At 36.3% G+C, this 18,814-nt stretch overlaps 1 protein-coding gene and 1 pseudogene across 1 annotated transcript in view; both read left to right on the top strand.

Annotated features, from left to right (window-relative positions):
- LOC107675658 (low-density lipoprotein receptor class A domain-containing protein 4-like) overlaps nt 1-2,646 on the top strand; it is a 90,406-nt gene extending 87,760 nt beyond the window's left edge. Inside the window, exons 6-7 of the transcript XR_001632619.1 lie at nt 1,325-1,329; nt 2,637-2,646. The gene's annotated coding sequence lies outside the window, so the exon portion shown is untranslated. The remainder of the gene's footprint in view (nt 1-1,324; nt 1,330-2,636) is intronic.
- LOC107675660 (mRNA cap guanine-N7 methyltransferase-like) overlaps nt 565-18,814 on the top strand; it is a 21,430-nt pseudogene continuing 3,180 nt past the window's right edge.

The raw sequence follows: 18,814 nt of genomic DNA, 5'->3' as shown, positions 1-18,814 counted from the left end.
ACTCTAGCCCAATAATGTTGGGGGATCCAGTGGGGTCGGCAGTCATATTTCAGGGTGACCGTGCCACTCTTTATCACAACCCTGCTAAAAGTGCCAGTACGTGCGCTCATTGGCGCCCCTTCAGCTGGTGGCGCCCTAGGCGACCGCCTAGCTCGCCTATGTCTAGAAACGGCCCTGCTTCCAACATCAGTGTAATACCAATAATGTGACAAAAGTAAATTATGCTAGATAGTCAATGCCACTATTTAATTTAAAATGCCACTATCCCTCTCCCTCTCTCTCTCTCTCTCTCTCTCTCTCTATTTATTAGTATATATATTTGTGAAATTTTATGCTTAGGCTATATGCTTGGAATAACATACATCCATAAAGTGGTCCGAAAAAAAGTATAATAGGTTGGAGATCCAACTGGAGGCGCTGAAGTACACGTGCTAAATAGTGAAGTGATGTTCAATGTTGAATGCTTATCGTTCCATATTGCATTTAGTTCCATCATGTAGTAATTGTAAAACGCACTGGCAGTGAGCAGTGAGACGACAGTACGCTGCTGCTGTAGACGCCGGTCCTGTAGGCGGCGCTCTCATCTGAAACAGAGCAGTAAAGATCCGTGGAGAGGGAGAGAGAGCGAGAGCGCTGAGTGAGAGTCGTGTTTTGTGGGGGCGCGGTTGGCGACACTGGGTTGCCAAGTCAGCATTGAGAAAAGAAGAGATTGACATAGAAATTCCTTTAAGTAAAACAGAAGTAAAAGGTATTATTAAAACAGCAGTTGGAAGTATGTGGCAAGACGTATGGAATAAAGAGTCAAAAGGGAGACACTTATTTAGTATTCAACAGAAAGTGGGGATTGAAAGAAAGGTATATGGAAACAGAAGAGAAGATACTGTTATAACCAGGATCCGTATAGGACACTCTAACCTTAATTATTCATTGCATATAATAGGAAAAAGTGAGTCAGATAGTTGCAGTTACTGTGGAATAACAGAAACAGTTGAATGTGCTCTTACATTGTGAGGCATATAATAGACAAAGAAAGCAACTTGTTGAAAAACTAAGAGATATGGAAATCAATGACATTTCAGTTATGAATATATTTCAGAATGCACAGAAACATTTAAGGGTTTATGGTTTTCTTCTAAAATATCTGAGAGATACAGATTTGATTAGAAGAATTTAGTTTTTTTTTTGTAGTACATTATATATTCGTTCATCGAGGCCTCACACTCCATCCCAGTAGGTGGCGGAAATGCACCTTAAGCTGGTTTGCCAACTGCCATTAAACACAAAAGAAGAAGAAGAAGAAGAGCGAGAGCGCTGGAAGCGGAAGGAGATGTCGATCCCCAAGGTGGTTGGCAACAGCTGGACTGAGTTTCTAATTTTGTTTCCAGTTTTATTCACAACTCTATACTTCCACATTTAAGCCACAAGTTTCTGATAGCTTTTTTGAGAGGGTTCAGGCATTCACACCCATTATAAGTGATGATAATATGTCTTCTCGTGAGATGGATTTGTCGTCGGAAGAGTTGGATGTTATTATTCATAAATCCCCCCTTAATAAAAGTCCAGGTCCAGATGGACTGCCTTTTGAATTCTACAGGACCTTTTGGCAAGACATAAAAGAGTTTCTTTTAGAAGTTATTTAAACTAGGTTCTAAACTATGCTTTGCTGGTTGAGAAACACAGCTCTGGTTTCTTTTAGAAGTGTTCAGAGACTGTGTACGGAAAGGTGAATTGACTGAGTCCATGAAGCAGGGGCTAATTACTTTAATTCCAAAACCTAACAAAGATTCCCTGTATTTAGATAATTGGAGCTCGATTACTTTACTTAATTCAGATTATAAATTGTTAGCTTCCCTTTATGCAAACAGACTGAAGCCATGCTTAGAAGAAATTGTTTCTGTTTCCCAGTCTGGCTTCATGAAAGGCAGGCACATAGCAAATGATATACGTTTAGTGTTAGATATTCTAGACTATAAGGAATTAATAAACGATAAAGCAATTATTTTATTTTTAGACTTTTATAAGGCCTTTGATACGGTCGAACACAAGTTTATGTTTGAATCTCTGTGTAGGTTTGGTTTTGGTCATTCTTTCGTTAAAATAGTACAGATTCTTTACAAAAATATTAATAGCGATGTCTCTTTGGTAAATGGTGTTTCTCCTCGGTTTGTGATCAGGTAGGGGTATCAGACAAGAGTGTCCCATTTCACCTTTTTTATTTTTATTGGTAGCTGGATTTCTTAATATTTTTATTACTCATTGCTTGGATGTTCAGGGTATTCTAGTAGCGGAACACACTTTTCTAATTAGTCAACTGGCGGATGACACCTGTCTGTTTTTAAAAGATGAGAAGCAGGTTCCTGTTATTTTGGATGCTTTGAATTTATTTTCTAATGCTTCTGGTCTCTCAGTCAATCGAAATAAGAGTGAAATTATGCCCGTTCACAGTCTGGGCAAAGATCAAATAGAAGGTATTGAGGTCAAAAACTCTGTAAGATATTTAGGTATTTTAATTAGTAAATCTCCGACTGATAGAATTGTAGATAATTTTTCGCAACGGATACAAAAATCAAAGAATATTTACAACTGTTGGTTACAAAGAAATTTAACCATTTATGGTCGTGTTTTGATATCTAAAGCGGAAGGCGTTTCTTGGATTGTTTACCCAGCTTTGTCTTTATATGTTGACTGAAAAACATGCTCATCTATCGACTCCATGTTATTTACATTTTTGTGGAAAAATAAAACTGAATATGTTAAAAGGAAGATGCTGATTAAAATACTTTTTAATACTTTGGTACTCTTTAGTACTCTCAGTCAAGTTTTTAAAATTGGTTGGATTAAACGTTCCCTGAATGCTGACCCTAATTTGTTATGGTTTTATATTCCTAAACTGATCTTTGATAAATGTGGAGGTTTCAATTTTTTGTTAGCTTGTGATTTTAGTTGCAATAAACTCCCAGTTAAGCTCGCTAATTTTCATAAGCAAGCTCTGGACGCTTGTAAGCTTGCCCTCTGTCACAATTTTTCCCCTCATAGATGTATTATTCTATGGAATAATCAGAATGTGCTGCGTGGAAAAAAATCTGTCTTTATTAAAAACTGGTTTGACAAAGGTGTAATTTTTGTTTTAGATTTGTTAAAAAAGGCCACTGACCAATAGCCACTGCACAAATTGTCTGCCCAAGTTTAGGATTTTTTGTATTGATTTGAAATTATTTTATGAATCTCTCTGCTCATCACTTAATAAGAAAGCTGTTAAAACTACTGTATTGATGGAACAAATATTTACTTTGATGTAAGGGTAACCTCCTGTGTATTATTTGAAGTTGACATTTTATGTGTAATTTTCCATTTAAGTTATTTTTTTTATTTTAATTTATTTATGATTTATTTCAAAAAAAAAAAAAGATGTTTAACTTTTTATTTAGTTGTTTTTGTTCTGTTTATATTTAATTTTTATTATTCTTTACGGATCAGGAAATGAACTAGGAGAGATGGAAGTAGGTGGCGGGATGTATGAAAAATGGGAAACGGCTAGGAATAATAAACGGAAAAAGAAAAGGAAAAATAAAACAGATGAAAGTGAGGGAGGAGTATGTGGTTTTTGCAAAACTTGTGGACGTTTGGAGGTATGAATCCAATACAGCTAACGAAATCTCTAAAGAAAGATGCCATTTTATTCAGTCATTAAAGAAGGTTGATCACAAAGACTTCTCTATAACTGGTATTCTAGGGGAAAAGGCTATATATGATTACATCATTAAGTTATTTAAAGAAACGAAGTTAAGTAAAATAATTTTAAAACGTTTTTTTATTATTATTAAAATATGTTTATTTATTTTTTTTATTTTTTTTAGTTATTTATTTGATTATTAATAATATGATTAATGTTTGTTTTTTTTTCACCTTCTCGCATTATGTCAATCCCATAAGCACGTATTCTGTTCCACACTCCAGTCCAGTCGGTGGCGGTAATGCACCTACAAGTTGGTTTGCCAACCGCCAATAAACACCGAAGAAGAAGAAGAAGAAGAAGAAGAGGAGGAGGAGCGAGAGCGCTGCTTGGGGATACATGATGGCGCAAAAGTCGAGTGAGTGCAGCAACATTGATTCAGTCTTCAGCGATCTGTGTGTTACATAATCATATACATAATATGATGTATAATGTTTGTCTCATTCTAAGTTCAAGCAGTGTCAGTCAGTCTCTGAGCAGATGCAACACTGACGCACTGCTAGTTTACCTTCACATTGATCTGTCTGCATGCACTTCATTTGCATTGCTTTCCATTTCAAATCATTCTGTTCTTGAAGTGTGTTTTCTATGCGGTCCATTAGTGTATTTAAAAGCTGAACGCACATTTCATAACGTAAATATTAATGTACTACTTGTCTGTTCAAAGGCTTGTTTGAGGCGGACAGGAAATGTGCTGATCAGGACAGCATAGGACCAGCTTCCCAGACTTCAGCTTCATCCTCATCATCCTCATCACTGAAGAGACAGTGGGACGGTGATGAAGAAGATCACTCTCCCAGTAAGAAGCAGGTGAGCTCGCACTCATGGCTGACATGTAATGCACATTGGCTGTAAGAAAGTTTATAGTTTTATATAAACACAGAGATTGGGGCTAGTTGTTTACTCCAGGGATTTATTCTCAGGATATTTACTGTTTATTAAAACTGAGTTATGGCTCTTAAAGGAATAGTTCACCAAAAATGAAAATTGGCTGAAAATGAACTCACCCTCAGGCCATCCTAGATGTAGTTGAGTTTGTTTCTTCATCTGAACAGATTTGGAGAAATGTAGCAATACATCACTGTCTCACCAGTGGATCCTCTGCAGTGAATGGGTGCCGTCAGAATGAGAGTCCAAACAGCTGATAAAAACATCACAATAATCCACACCACTCCAGTCCATCAGTTAATGTCTTGTGAAGTGAAAAGTTGTGCATAAACAAATCCATCATTAAGACGATTTTAACTTAAAATTGTTGTCTCTAGCTAAAATCCTCTATCCATATCGTGTGTAAAGCTGGCCACGGGGACTTGGGGCAAAAATGCCCCTGCACAATTAAATGAAATCTATTACGTCTGTTGCAAACAAAGTGAAAATGAATGAAAAGTGTCGATTGCGGCATTAAGTTAAGATCTGCTCATGTTGCACCATATTTCTTTTTACTCGTTTTTAACCAATCACCAGGCTTGGGTGGGTTACTTTAAAAATGTATTCCATTACAGTCACAAATTACTTAATGAAAAAAGTATTCAGTAGCTTAATCCAAGCACCACACTTTGAAAGTAATGTAATCCGATTACTTTTGGATTCAAATTCATATCATAACAAAAATAAACACCGGTATTCGGTATGAACCCAGCACTACTTCAAGGTCACACATGTAAATGCAAAATAGTCAAAATTACTTATTTTGCATCATATCCAAAATAAATATGTGTGATGCACAATATAAAATATTTAAGAAAGTGCCATGTAGTTGGGTAACTATGATGTAACTAAATGCTCTGCTCATATGAAACCAGAACGCAACAGAAATAAATACAGAATACAAATTTGCATTTTTCCCTCAAGCAAATATAATAAGAATATTTATGTTGACATTAAACAATGCTAAAATACTGTATGCAAAAGTTTAATCCTGTGAAGTATTGCAGTTAGTCTGTTGGCAGCAAATGTGCACTCAGACTGTTCATTCAGTTAAAACTCGTAGATTTGAGCAAAATTGATTTTCTGTGATTTATGAAAAATGATATAAAAGTTTCTATGATTTCAGTTGTTTTAAAGGTCCTTACATGAAAATAACCAAAACCCATAACGACAATGACCGAAAAAATAAGTATTTTAAACAATAGGATAAAAATGACAAATTATTTCGAGGTTTTTCAAAATTACGTTTTATTATGTACAGAAAGCACATACTCTCTTTCTCCCGCTCTCGCTCCCATACAGATGCACACCCGTACAGAAACGTGTTGTCAGCGCTGCTCTGACGATTTTATCAGTAAAATAGTTTAGCAACTTAAAAAGCTACATGGCATTTCTCACTAGTGAGGTAATAGCGGCGCTGTTCTTTAAGCAGCTAAACTTAGAGTTCCACTATTAGTAGAGACGCTGCTGCCGAACGCTGCTGAGAGACGCACAGACTCACAGAGGTAATTTGCACAAGCTTTATCTCTCTCTCTCTCACTGCATTAATCTGACGCTTTGTGTCGTGGCCGCATCACCACCTCAATCATTATTTTCTAAGAATTCAACGGCCCGTCATCAATTAATCCTTACTTAAATAAAACCATTGTAATCCTGACAGTATTCCCTTTTTTTTTTTTTTTTTACAAAATTTAACTGTAATCTGATTACTTTGTTTTTTGACGTAACTGTAACAAATTACAGTTACCAGTTTTTTGTATCCTGATTACGTAACGCCGTTACATGTATTCCGTTACTCCCCAACCCTGCCAATCACACATGATTCTGTTGAGTTTATGAATGCAATCAGAGGCGTTCAGACGAGTCATCCCTGAAACCGAGTTTTGTTGTTGAGCGCATGCTCGCTGACTGAATTCTGAACTCTTGAGATTTCTCTCATCTTAAACAACAACAGTGCAGATGTACGTACAATGTAACTTGTACAATGTAGAGATTAATTTCACAGTGTAGACGGCTTCATTGATTATAACGGGAGTTTTGTTTTTTTGAGAGTGCTTAATCTCGCGATAGAGCGAAGTTAGTGTTAATGCACTTTGCTCGTTTTCTGTATATAATTTATTCGCTGTTTGACTATCCGTGGAAATGAAAGTATTATAATTAGCAACTTACAATGTTTTTATTAAATTGTGATTATGCTAAATACAAGTTCTGTCCTATTGTAAATATTTTATTAGCCTACACGACACGCATATCAAGATGGCACTGCGAATGGCAGCCACAGTGCTGAGCTCCGCAATTCTTCTGCTGTTTTTGTTTGTTCTGTTTAGTCATTCTTCTCTGCATTTCTACTTCTGTTTTATACTGCATTATTTAATTTTCTGTTTTTCAATCAGTGGAAAATATGGTTAACACCCGGTCATGCATGAAAAAAAAATACACCATCATATACCGTGAAACCGGCATAATTTTGAAAAATACCGTGATATAAATTTTTGGTCATACCGCCCAGCACTAAGTAATGGTATACACAATGTCCTGAGAAAATGTGTGTTCATTCACAGAATGGATTTTCTATGAATTAATTAGAGATGAGTCAATTTTTATGGGCATTGTGTGTCTTTCCTAAGGGTAAATTAATTGTGAGTTTCTCTGCCCGCATTCCTTTGGGCAATAAAACCAGTGATATCAGCATTGGTTGCCATGGAACCAGAGGCCTGTTCTGCCTTTCTGAGGTGTTAGATGCATTCCGGGGGAAGGGTCCATAGACCCTCATAGTTGGTTTGTTGACTGAGGGGTGTTACAGAGTAGGCCTGTCGCAATAATCAATATATCAACTTATCACGCAATATATGTACATGACCTCAATAATTTCTGGTGATGCAATATATCGCACATTATATTTACTTAAAATAATGTCACCATGTTTTGTACATTTCCACTTGTGCCTGTGTCTTTTGCAGCTTCTTGTACAAAACGTAGATTAGTCATGAGGTCCTAGTTCAAATAAAAAAAATGCTTCTACAAAAAATGTTTCATCTGCAGATATGATCTTGTTTAGGGATCTGTGCCTTTGTGCATACGGACATCTGACCACTAAGTAGTGATTGTGTTTTTCAGCAATAGTGTGCACCCTTCATTTACAGTGAAAAGAAGGTCAGGGAAAAATCTGTAGATGGAAAAATCTCAATACAAGCTCTTTGTGCATTTTTCTTTTTTTTTCTTCTACTTGTTACTTTGCACTTTTTGTTAGAAAATGTTTATTTATTCAAGTTTTTTAAGGTATCTAATATTTTGATACTTAATTTCCATGATCTAAATATTCTTAAAAATTTTAAATTTGTTGTCATTTGGAAGTGTGTAGGCATTTTATTATTAAGTTACATTATGATTATATATTCAGTGGCATAAAATGGTCTTTAAAATGACAATAATATCGCTTATCGCAATTATTTCTGGGGCAATATATCGCTCAACAAAGTTGTTATCGTGACAGACCTATTACAGAGTATTTGTTAAATATAACTAAAAAAAATGTGTGTCTGATTGGTCCAGACGCTACACTTATATTAGTGTTATATTTCATCTCTACTGTATAATTCCTATGTATGTTTGCACTATGTGTGAACTTTCTTCTGCACTGGAAGCTCCTGTCACCAAGACAAATTCCTTGTGTGTTTACTTGGCAATAAAGCTCTTTCTGACTTCTGACTTCCATGTCTGGTACTTGCCTAACAAGATGGGTTTATGATGTTTGAAGTTAATAGATTACACTAACATTAGGCTGCTTTTAGCCTTACCCTGGAGTTGGTTCATCCTCTGCCTATCCATACTATTGCTTCCTCCAGTGAAAAAGTTGTCTGAATCAGGAGAGAAATATGCACATACCAAGAACCGGTTACAAGTAAAAAAAACAGATCTAAACAAAAATGTGGGTAGATTTTGGTGTGAGAGGACAACAGGAGATGGAATTTTCCAATGGAGGAAGTGTTTTTATGGATGATGGATATTTTGACCAGAGGCAACAATTTGAAGTTAAAATGTCGTCATGATGGATTTGTTTCTTACAACCACACAGCTTTTCACTTCACAAGATGCTAACTGATGGACTAGAGTGGTGTGGATTAGAGAGCTGGCTGCATTGGGATTGGGATCTCGTGGGAGATCCCAATGTGTAACTTTTACTTCGGGCAGGAGTGGGCCGCCCACAGTTTATAAAAAAGAAAAAAAGTTTATAAGAAAATAAAGTGCGGGTCCCGCAGTCCCGTGATTTGGCATATAACAAGAATGATGGAGTTAGGCTACATAAACACTAAGCTTGCTGCGGTAATCGGTGTTGCACAGTGCTTGGATGTACACCAATTACATTACACCACCCCCACTGTCGTTTTTTTTTTTGTTTTTTAGAAATAAAATCATTTAGTTCAGCTGGAAAACGTACACTACACTAAACTGAAAGAGTCTGCTCCGCTGTCACTGTTATGCAAATTGATCATAAAAACAGCTCAAAGGCTTTTTCTATACCTGCCTCCTTCACAAAACCTAACATCCAGCACAGTTTTTTCATAGGTAGGATGCAAAATGTTTCAATGCAAGCATTTCAGTCAAATGTAATTTATGCAATATTTCAAACCTTTAACCCACGGGGGAAAATCAACCCATGGCAACAGTTTAAATGTAGCCCAATTCCGTGGAAAATCGCTGACTTGACAACCCTGCATCCAACACAAGCTGCAGGAGTCAGATTTGACTGGTCACGGGTCGAGAGTAAGGAGAGACAGATCCTGAGCTCATTGATAAATATCTGATCTTGTAAAACGTGCTCCCTTTACACAGAGTACGTGTGAACGCGAAATCGGAAAAGTGAACAGCGAGCGCTCATTCAAAAGAGATTTTAATACCCCGCATGTTGATAGCGGATAGTCAGAATTTCAGCGGGAGCTGAAACAGTCCTGCGCAGGGCTCTAGTGTGGATTACTTGTGGATTATTGTATTGTTTCTATGAGCTGTTTGGACTCTCTGACAACATGTATGCATTTGAAATGCATGAAATCTATAAAATGCTCAATAACTCTTTTCATGTTTCTGGGGTTCTCAGAAGCAGAAATCGTCATAGTTGGGTAAACTTATATTCAATAGAAAACAAGAATTTGTAACATTGCAGTGTCATCTAGCCCTGATCTCCCCTGCTCAGTTTGAGTTTAGTTTTTTAAAAACATGTTTTTTTTGTTTTGCAGGTCACTGAGGAATCGTTACACAGTCAGAAAGTGGCCACACATTACAACAAGCTTCAGGAGCGTGGCCTGGCAGAGCGCAATAAAAGCAGGATAGTCCACATGCGCAACTTCAACAACTGGTTAAAGAGTGTGCTTATAGGTGAGAAGCAGCACAGGCTTGCGTTCACCTCCGTGTGACTGCCATACAGTGGCATGCTTGTTTGTGGTTGGGTTAGATGGTAATAAACTCAGTTAAGTGGAATGGCAAGCAGGATCTCACAGAATTGTTGTTCTGAGGTCTGTGTGTTGGTCTCCTCAGCGGACATCTTGGACAAGGTGAGGCGAAGACGGAGAGAGGTGACCGTGTTGGATCTCGGCTGTGGAAAAGGAGGAGACCTTCTCAAATGGAAGAAAGGACATATTGATAAACTGGTGTGTGCAGGTAACTACACGGTTCTCTTCATACTTTGCTATTGTCTTCATCTGTAAATTTTAGGGTTCTCTTTACTGTATTCTGGAAAACTTTAAGATCTCTCCGTGAAAACCATAGGTCTTTCTTTTTTTTTCTTTACCGTTTGGAAAAGCATATACAAATAGCTAACATAGTTTAAAGCCCTTGTATTAGCGCAATGATTGCGTGTCAGTTGAGTAGGCTGTCCTTTTCTCTTTGCAGGGTGAGACTAGCCTTCACCCAATATAGATTTTTTGAGAGGAGGGTGAACCCCCTGTGGCCATCTGGCGACTACTAGAGCAAATTTCCGGCGACGTTGTTGCAAATGTCACGTCGCGAGTGTGGCTCATGGAACCCCTGCATGATGCAGATGAGCCTGTGTTTGACAGGGGCGAGCCTTCAAGTTAAAAAGTTTGAGTACTGCTGTTCTAGGACGTCATTTTCTGCTTATAATACAAACAAATCGTTCAATTTGTTTTGATTCATTGAAACGAACAGTTTGAACTTATTCATAACAATTAATCAATTCCAAACACTATCAGCATTTTTGCTACTGAAGTTTAAATCAGAGATGCTTTTAGAAATATCTGAATATCTAAAATATTTTAGCAATAAAAATTATATTATTTTATTTATTGCTAAATAAATTGCTGGTTTAAATCCTTTTTAACCAATAGACGTTTCTCTGAAAAAATACGACTTTTTTTCTTCTTCCCCTCGCAGCCTATCCTGTGGTGTGCCTCAAGGCTCTGTCTTAGCTCCTGTCCTTTTTTCTCTCTATGTTCTCCCTCTGGGTTCCATCTTCAGGGAAACATAATATCTCATTTCACTGTTGTGCTGATTATATGCAAATCTATATGCCTGTGTCTAGGAAAAATAAGAGTGCTCTAGGTAATCTAACAGCATGTCTTGAGGATGTGAACGCTTGGCTTGACTCAGACAAAACAGAAGTCATTGTTTTTGACCCTTCAGAATCCAGGCCAAGAAATTACCTTGACCTTGAATCTTTAAATCAATTCATTTCTCCCCAAGTACAAAATCTAGGTGTGATGGTATAGGTTAATAAACTGGTATACTGTCAAAATACATGCCGGTAATTAAAAAAATCAAAATATTGGCCGACTACTAATCAAGACAAATTAACGTTGACACAGTGCTTATATTTCTACACTTCTTTAAATGTCTTCATATTGTAAATGAGTCCCATCTGCTTTTGTGTTTGTACGTCACAGATATCGCTGCTGTGTCCATCGAGCAGTGTCAGCAGCGCTATAATGACATGAGACGTAGGGGTCACCCAAACGACCGCACGTTCTCAGCCGAGTTCATCACCGCAGACTGCAGCAAGGTATGAGCTGGTGTTTTATCAGCACTGCACAGATTACACACTTCACCAGCTGCTTCATTTGTTAGAGAGACTCGTTGATTTCACTGCAAAAAGGAAGAAAGATAAAAGTCAGTGCGTGACAGTACAAAAGGAAAACTTGAAATCGCATCATATGACCCCTTTAATAAAAGTGAAAAGTATTTTTAGTTTATGATGCAAACAAATCATTCAGTTTGTGTTTTGAACTGATTAATGGAAATGGATAGTTTAAACTTATTCATAGAAATGAATCGAACATCCCAGTACAATCTGCACTTTTGCCACTGGATTTTAAATCTGAGATGTTTTTAAAATATCTCTTTCAAATTAAAAGCACAGACATTTTTGGTAGTATTTATAATAGCATTCACAATGGCATCGAAATAATGTAATCGTGTCAACCAGACCAAATAAATTCTCATTTTGTTCTAAAGCCTCAAAACAGGGATTTTATTTATGTTAACCAAAAATTGTTAACAGCTGTTACACATTCAGTATGTGCTTTAATATTATGATCTCTCGATCCACAGGAAGCGTTTGGAGGCGTCAGACTCCAACAGCTTTGGAAATGAAGTGTTCAGGGTGACCTTCCAGAAGAAAGCAGACTACCCTCTGTTTGGCTGTCAGTATGACTTCAGTCTGGAGGGTGTCGTCAACGTCCCAGAGTTTCTGGTGTATTTCCCGCTGTTTGAGGAGTAAGTGTCTCATCTTCCTCTCAAACACATGGAGTCATCACGATTGGTACTTTCCTGGTGTGTCAGCAGAGGGCGCTACAGCTGCATAAATATGTGCTGTAGTGTTGGACACATCCTTGATTTCATAATGTTTATTTCTGCTTTAAGAAAATCCTTAACACTTGCAGTTTGTTTTAAATGGAATTATAAGGTTACAGATTCAAACAAACAAGCTCTTCGCTTTGGCAAGAAAGCACTGATACTGATACTTCCTGTGTTGTGGATCAAATATCATGAATGATAATAATGCATTTTAAATGATTTCTAATTGTATTATTATGCATTTATTATTTTTAATAACTTATTTTTTTTGTCCAGAATGGCGAAAAAGTACAACATGCGTCTGGTTTACAAGAAAACCTTCAAAGAGTTCTTTGAGGAGAAAGTTAAAGATGAGAAGAATAAGGTTCTGATGCAGTGGATGCAGGCGCTGGAGGTTTGTACCTCTGCTCTTAATGTGGGTAGGACTGACACTCGCCTTTCATAATCAATGAATCTCTTGGTTATGTCCTCTATTAATTCTTTATGAATTCTTCACGGTTTAATTAGGAGTGTGCGATAACACAATTTTTGATCATGGATGATTAAAATGTCTCCACGATCTGCTTTTGAAGAAATATCGTAGTATCGTGCTACAGCGCACATTCTATCATTTGAAGTTCTGGTGCCTCCGTCTCAATGTACTGTACAATGCGACAAACATTCACATCAAATGCTTACTCAGTGGTAGAGTTACACTCACGGGACACTGCACTTCTTCACAATCACAAAAGAACATTATTTGTTCTGACATGCGCTTTTTCTGAGCGCGTACACCTGAAGAGCGCACACTAAAAAGCCTGTCAAACAGCGCCTGAGTATTGGACTAAGTTATCTTTCGTGTCTGATCGCGCTAATACTGTCAAAAACACACAAGGTTTACATATAAAAACAGTTGGTTATGTCTAAAGTGAAAGTAAAGAGTTGAGAGAAAAACAGATGATGTGTCTTAAAGTGACAGCAGACTAATAGCACTAAACATGCTGCCGCTTGTCATTAAAGGGATAGTTCACACAAAAATGAAAATTCTGTCGTCATTAACTCATTCTCGTGTTGTCCCAAACCTGTATTATTTTCTTTCTTGTGCTGAACACAAAAGAAGATACTTTGAAGAATATGAGTAACCAAACAGTTGCTGGTCCCCATTAATTAATTGATAGTTGGGGGAAAAAAATACTATGGAAGTCACTGGAGACCAGAAAGTGTTTGGTTACCTACACTCTTCAAAATAACTTTTGTGTTCAACAGAAGAAAGAAACTCATTCAGTTTTAAAACAACACGAGAGTGAGTAAATGATGACAGAATTTTCGTTTTTGGCTGAACTGTTAATAAAACAACAAAACACAGAGAAAAATCACTCACTGTTCTTGACTGGAGAACTTTAATATGGTTGCTTTAATAGGAATCAATGCATAATTTATGCACTGAAGTGTATATAGTGTTTATTTTTTATATATGTGACCCTGGACAACAAAACCAGTCATAAGTGTCAACTTTTCGAAATTGAGATTTATACATTATCTGAAATCTGAATAAATAAGCTTTCCATTGATGTAAGGTTTGTTATGATAGGACAATATTTGGTCGAGATACAACTATTTGAAAATCTGGAATCTGAGGGTGCAAAAATATCAAAATATTGAGAAAATCACCTTTAAAGTTGTCCAAATGAAGTTCTTAGCAATGCATATTACTAATCAAAAATTAAGTTGATATATTTACAGTAGGAAATTTACAAAATATCTTCATGGGACATGATCTTTACTTAATGTCCTAATGATTTTTGGCATAAAAGAAAAATCGATAATTGTGACCCATACAGTGTATTTTTGGCTATTGCTGCAAATATACCCCAGAGACATAAGACTGGTTTTGTGCTCCAGGGTCACAAATGTTGATTCAGTTTCTTGAATGCTACTGCTAAATACACCTACTGTACCTGAAAAATAAAGCACTGCTTGTTTTATTTGTATATTATGTGAATTTGTAATGTATATCTTTGTTCTTATTTTTTTTTTTGATAACAAAGATAATATAATGATAGAGATTTATCTTCACCCACTTTGGCCTAAATATATTTGGCCTAAAAAAAAAAATCTGCCGCTCTTTTTTTTTATTTGATATTTTGTTACCTTGTAAGGCTTTGTGTTTTTTTTTTTTTTAAATAGGGAAATTAGTTTTGGCTGTACTACTCCGAAAACCTGCAAAATAGTAAAACCAACATGACAGAATCGTGATAAAATCGTGATTTTACTTGGAAAAAAAACCAAACAAAAAAAAACAATCGTGATATGATATTTTTGCTATATCTCCCACCCCAAGCTGAGTCTAATTCTGATTATAGGAGTTACAATATAGGAGTTAATTTCACCCTTTCTTTTTGTAGTCTTGAGCTTTTAAACAACGACAATTAAGCGCTTGTTCTGTGAAATGGCATTTTTAATAAATGCTTTATACCCTATCTACATCATATACAGATGATATTACAGTAAAATGTAATTGTGTTACAGTAAAAATGCCATATTACACAGCCCTTGATATTCAGCATTATATCAAAATGGTCCTTGTTTAATGTCATAATACACATCTGTCCTTCAGTTATTATTCAGTGCACATTATTAAAAAGAAAAGGGTTTATCTTCTAAATCTTTCAGCAGAATGCTCTGCCTCTGACACAGCTTTCCTTTTTGGTTGCTGTTGGCTGCATTCTTATTTTTCCAGACCTTTCTTTTAAACCACCTGTTATGTAGAGATGACTTTTCATGAGTTTCTGATCAATCCCACCCTATAATTCGTACTTATTTAATGTCCTGCTTTAATTCAGGAATACATTGCGTTATAAAATTACCACAGGTTGTGAATGGCATTTTATATTGACTTTAAATATAAATTCCTCCCATGGTTTTGATGACTTTCTGTTTCCCCCTATAATAATAATAACAACAGCAACAAAACAGCAGCAATAATAATAATAATAATTTATTTATTTTCATGCCTTAAAAGTGACAAGACTGTCAAATGTATTGCTGTCCTAAACTGTCCTCTGTCTGTCTCTGCACAGCATATTAGGTTTAGTTATGGTAAATATTTAGTTAAACTATATATTTTTTATTGTGTGTGTTTTCTATTTCTTTTGTTTTTGTTGTTGTATTTACTGTAATTTTATCAAGTTCACATTTATTAGAATAAGTTTATGAACTGCTTCTATGTTTTTTTATGAGTAGGAAATACACCGTTCTTTTATTTCTTATAATAGTAATTTTCCCGACGATTAATTATTAAAGTAATTAATTATAGTATGTATGTATGCTAGCTATGTCATTTTATCAAATACTTTTGATTGATTAGTCCTGTATGTGTACACACAAAAGCATGTTCCTGTTGTGATTGATGTTTTCAGTCAGGTCGACTGTATCCACATGAGCGCAAATCCTCAATCGAACACAGCTATCATAAGTGCGTATTAGCACAAACTAAGCACATTTAACGCTCCTCAGTGAGAAATCCCTCTCACAATCAGCTGTAATCCCATTAGCCTCCCAGTGCTAACGTGAACATGACTGCTCCAGAACTGCAGAGAAAAAACCCTGATTTACCCAGACTGGATGAAACTGGTCTGATTTCATCCTAGGCTTTTCAATGTGAGCCAGATCTTCTCCTCCACTCCTCTTCATCTTTATTTGTTTGTTCTTCTTCTGTAAAAATGTCACCAGCTAACTCGATAAATTGGACTAAAACACCTGTGGACTTACTTCAGACTCTCACAGAGACTTGGAAATGTCTCTGTAATTTGACTCAGACTAGCAGCCAGTCGTTGGCCACACACACACTGTAAAGTTTCAGGAGTGACAACGGGAGTGGATCCCCTAAATTACAATTTTGTGTGTGTACAGAACAGAACTCATTCTCCAAAACTGCTGTGATTGATACCATGGGAACCATAGCAATGTTCTGGCATCTTCCGCGTGTTCCGCTATTTTTAACTAAAGTGATACTACAGCGATCAAAGACTCGTTATGTTCTTCGATTTTTACTAAACCACCATCGACAGAGCCATAAGATTTTGTTTGATTATAGTCAGCCTTTTCTAGTTATTTATTTTATTATTTAATACTTATTTTAGTTAAGTGCTTAAATTGTAAATATGCATTTATTAAATTATTTTATTTAGTGCATTTATATTTTGCTGTTTTTGTATATAGTTATGCAATAAAAGCGTATCAACCAGGTTCCAGAAATAATCACTGAGGGTGCTTCTGAAATGAGTGAGGGTGCTCTAGTCTTAATGCACATTTTCACATATTTTGTCCCGTCTGTTGCTATGGTTATCACTGTGTCAATCACTGCTACTTCGAGAGTGAATCCCGCATAAATATGCAGATGTCATTCCCGAAACTTTGCAACGTGTGTGTGGCTGAAAAACAAAGTTTACATTTGAAATGGATTATAAATGGATTATAAGCCTAGAAAACTCGCAGTTTTCTCTGCGGGTAGTGCTCTTTATACCCACTAAAAAGCTGTCACTCTTTGTTCATCGCGATCTCACAAAGTTCTGTTATGACCCAGTGGTGGCTCGTGGGTTTTAAAATAGAGGAGGCACACTAATTGTATTGATCTGGGATCCCTGCCGATTATTATTATTATTATAATTTGCTTAACCACTTTAAAATGGCTTTTTGGTTGCTTTTAGTCAGAAAACGTAAAGAAAACGACATACATACAGCAAGATAATATAATTTCACTTACCTGGCCTATCACTTGAAGCAAACATCCATCCCTTCTTAAAAGTCTGTGTTAAAAGAGAGCTGCCTTTTGCGACATTTAATTAAGCAGACTGCTGTAGCCTATATCCAGCTTAGGCTGTTTTCCCTAAATTTGTATATATACTGTTTGAATGACAGCTTGGTAAATCTGTTGGCGATCAAATATTCAATATCGCTACTCATCATAAGTAATACAAAGGTGCGAGACCGTTTCAAATTTTGAAAATTATTACTAAGGCCTTGAAATCGATCCAATATCTAACAGGTAACCAATGCAAGGATGCTAAAATTGGAGTTATTCTATCCCTCTTTCTCCTACCAGTCAATAGTCTGGCAGCAGCATTTTGAACAAGCTGTAATCAATTTACCAATGACTGATAAATTCCTAAATACACAACATTACAATAATCCAATCTAGATGATATAAAAGCATGGATGATTGTCTCCAAATTTCTAGATGAGAGCATTGGTTTAATCTTAGATATTAACCTTAAGTAGTAGAAACTAGTTTTCACCAGAGTATTAACTTGTTTTACAAAATTCAGCTCTGAATCAAAAAATACACCCAGATTTTTTGCATATGGTGAACATTTCTAGAAAGAGGCCCCAAATAACTAGAAATAAGGGGAGAAGAGCTAAGAGGACCAAAGACAACCATATCTGTTTTGCTCTCATTTAAATGGAGAAAATTCTTAGCCATTCAGGATTTCACATCCTCGAGACACTTGACAATTGTAGCACAGGACTTATCAACTGGGTGTAAAGGGACATACAATTGAGTATCCGTGAAATGCACAATGAGATATGGCCAAGAATAAAGAATGTTACTCTCATTTAAATTGTTAAGTTGTCACCACAATTTGACTAAAATGAGGAAATAAATTAACAATGTGACCATGATTTACCCAAAACAAAAGAACAAATTAATAAAAAAAATTCACCTCATGTCATGTGCAGGGATTAGTGCTGCACGATAAATCGAAATGAAATCGAAATCGCGATTAGATAGAAGCTGCAATTGCCATGCGAATCTTTCAGTGAAGCACGGTTCTGTGATCAGAAGTAAATCTCCATCCGGGGCGCTCTCGGCGCTCTCGCGCTGAAACTCCAAATACACCTCGCAGAAGAAACCCAGGAAATCCCTATAGAATAAACAGAATAAACAGAAGATTTAACTGCTTTCATTAATTCAACGTGACTAATAAACACGACTACGACAATATATGGTTTATCTGAGTTCGTCTTATTATAATTTTTATTATAATAAAGTATATAATAATGCAATGCTAATCGACATAGCCTTTATCACTTCTTGGAATACTATGAAATATGTTCTGTGTAAGAAGCCACATCATCTCACAGACGGATTTATTTCAAACACTCGACTGACGTTATGAAGTGAGTTTGGAGTAAAAACACGTGCTTTCAGATGGAACAGCATTTACTACACAGAGCTGTAGTTCACTGACAAGCTATGCAAACAGCTTTCATAATCGCAGAACGATTTCTTCGATTTCATAATCGCGCGATTAAATCGTCTGCGATTATGAATGCGATTTTGCGTAGCTTGTCAGTGAACTACGGCTC

The sequence above is a fragment of the Sinocyclocheilus anshuiensis genome, unplaced genomic scaffold, assembly GCF_001515605.1.
Source record: "Sinocyclocheilus anshuiensis isolate Anshui unplaced genomic scaffold, SAMN03320099.WGS_v1.1 scaffold1976, whole genome shotgun sequence".
Taxonomy (NCBI): Eukaryota; Metazoa; Chordata; class Actinopteri; order Cypriniformes; family Cyprinidae; genus Sinocyclocheilus; species Sinocyclocheilus anshuiensis.
Note: the sequence above shows the minus strand (reverse complement) of the source record. Positions and strands in the feature narration are given on the sequence as shown.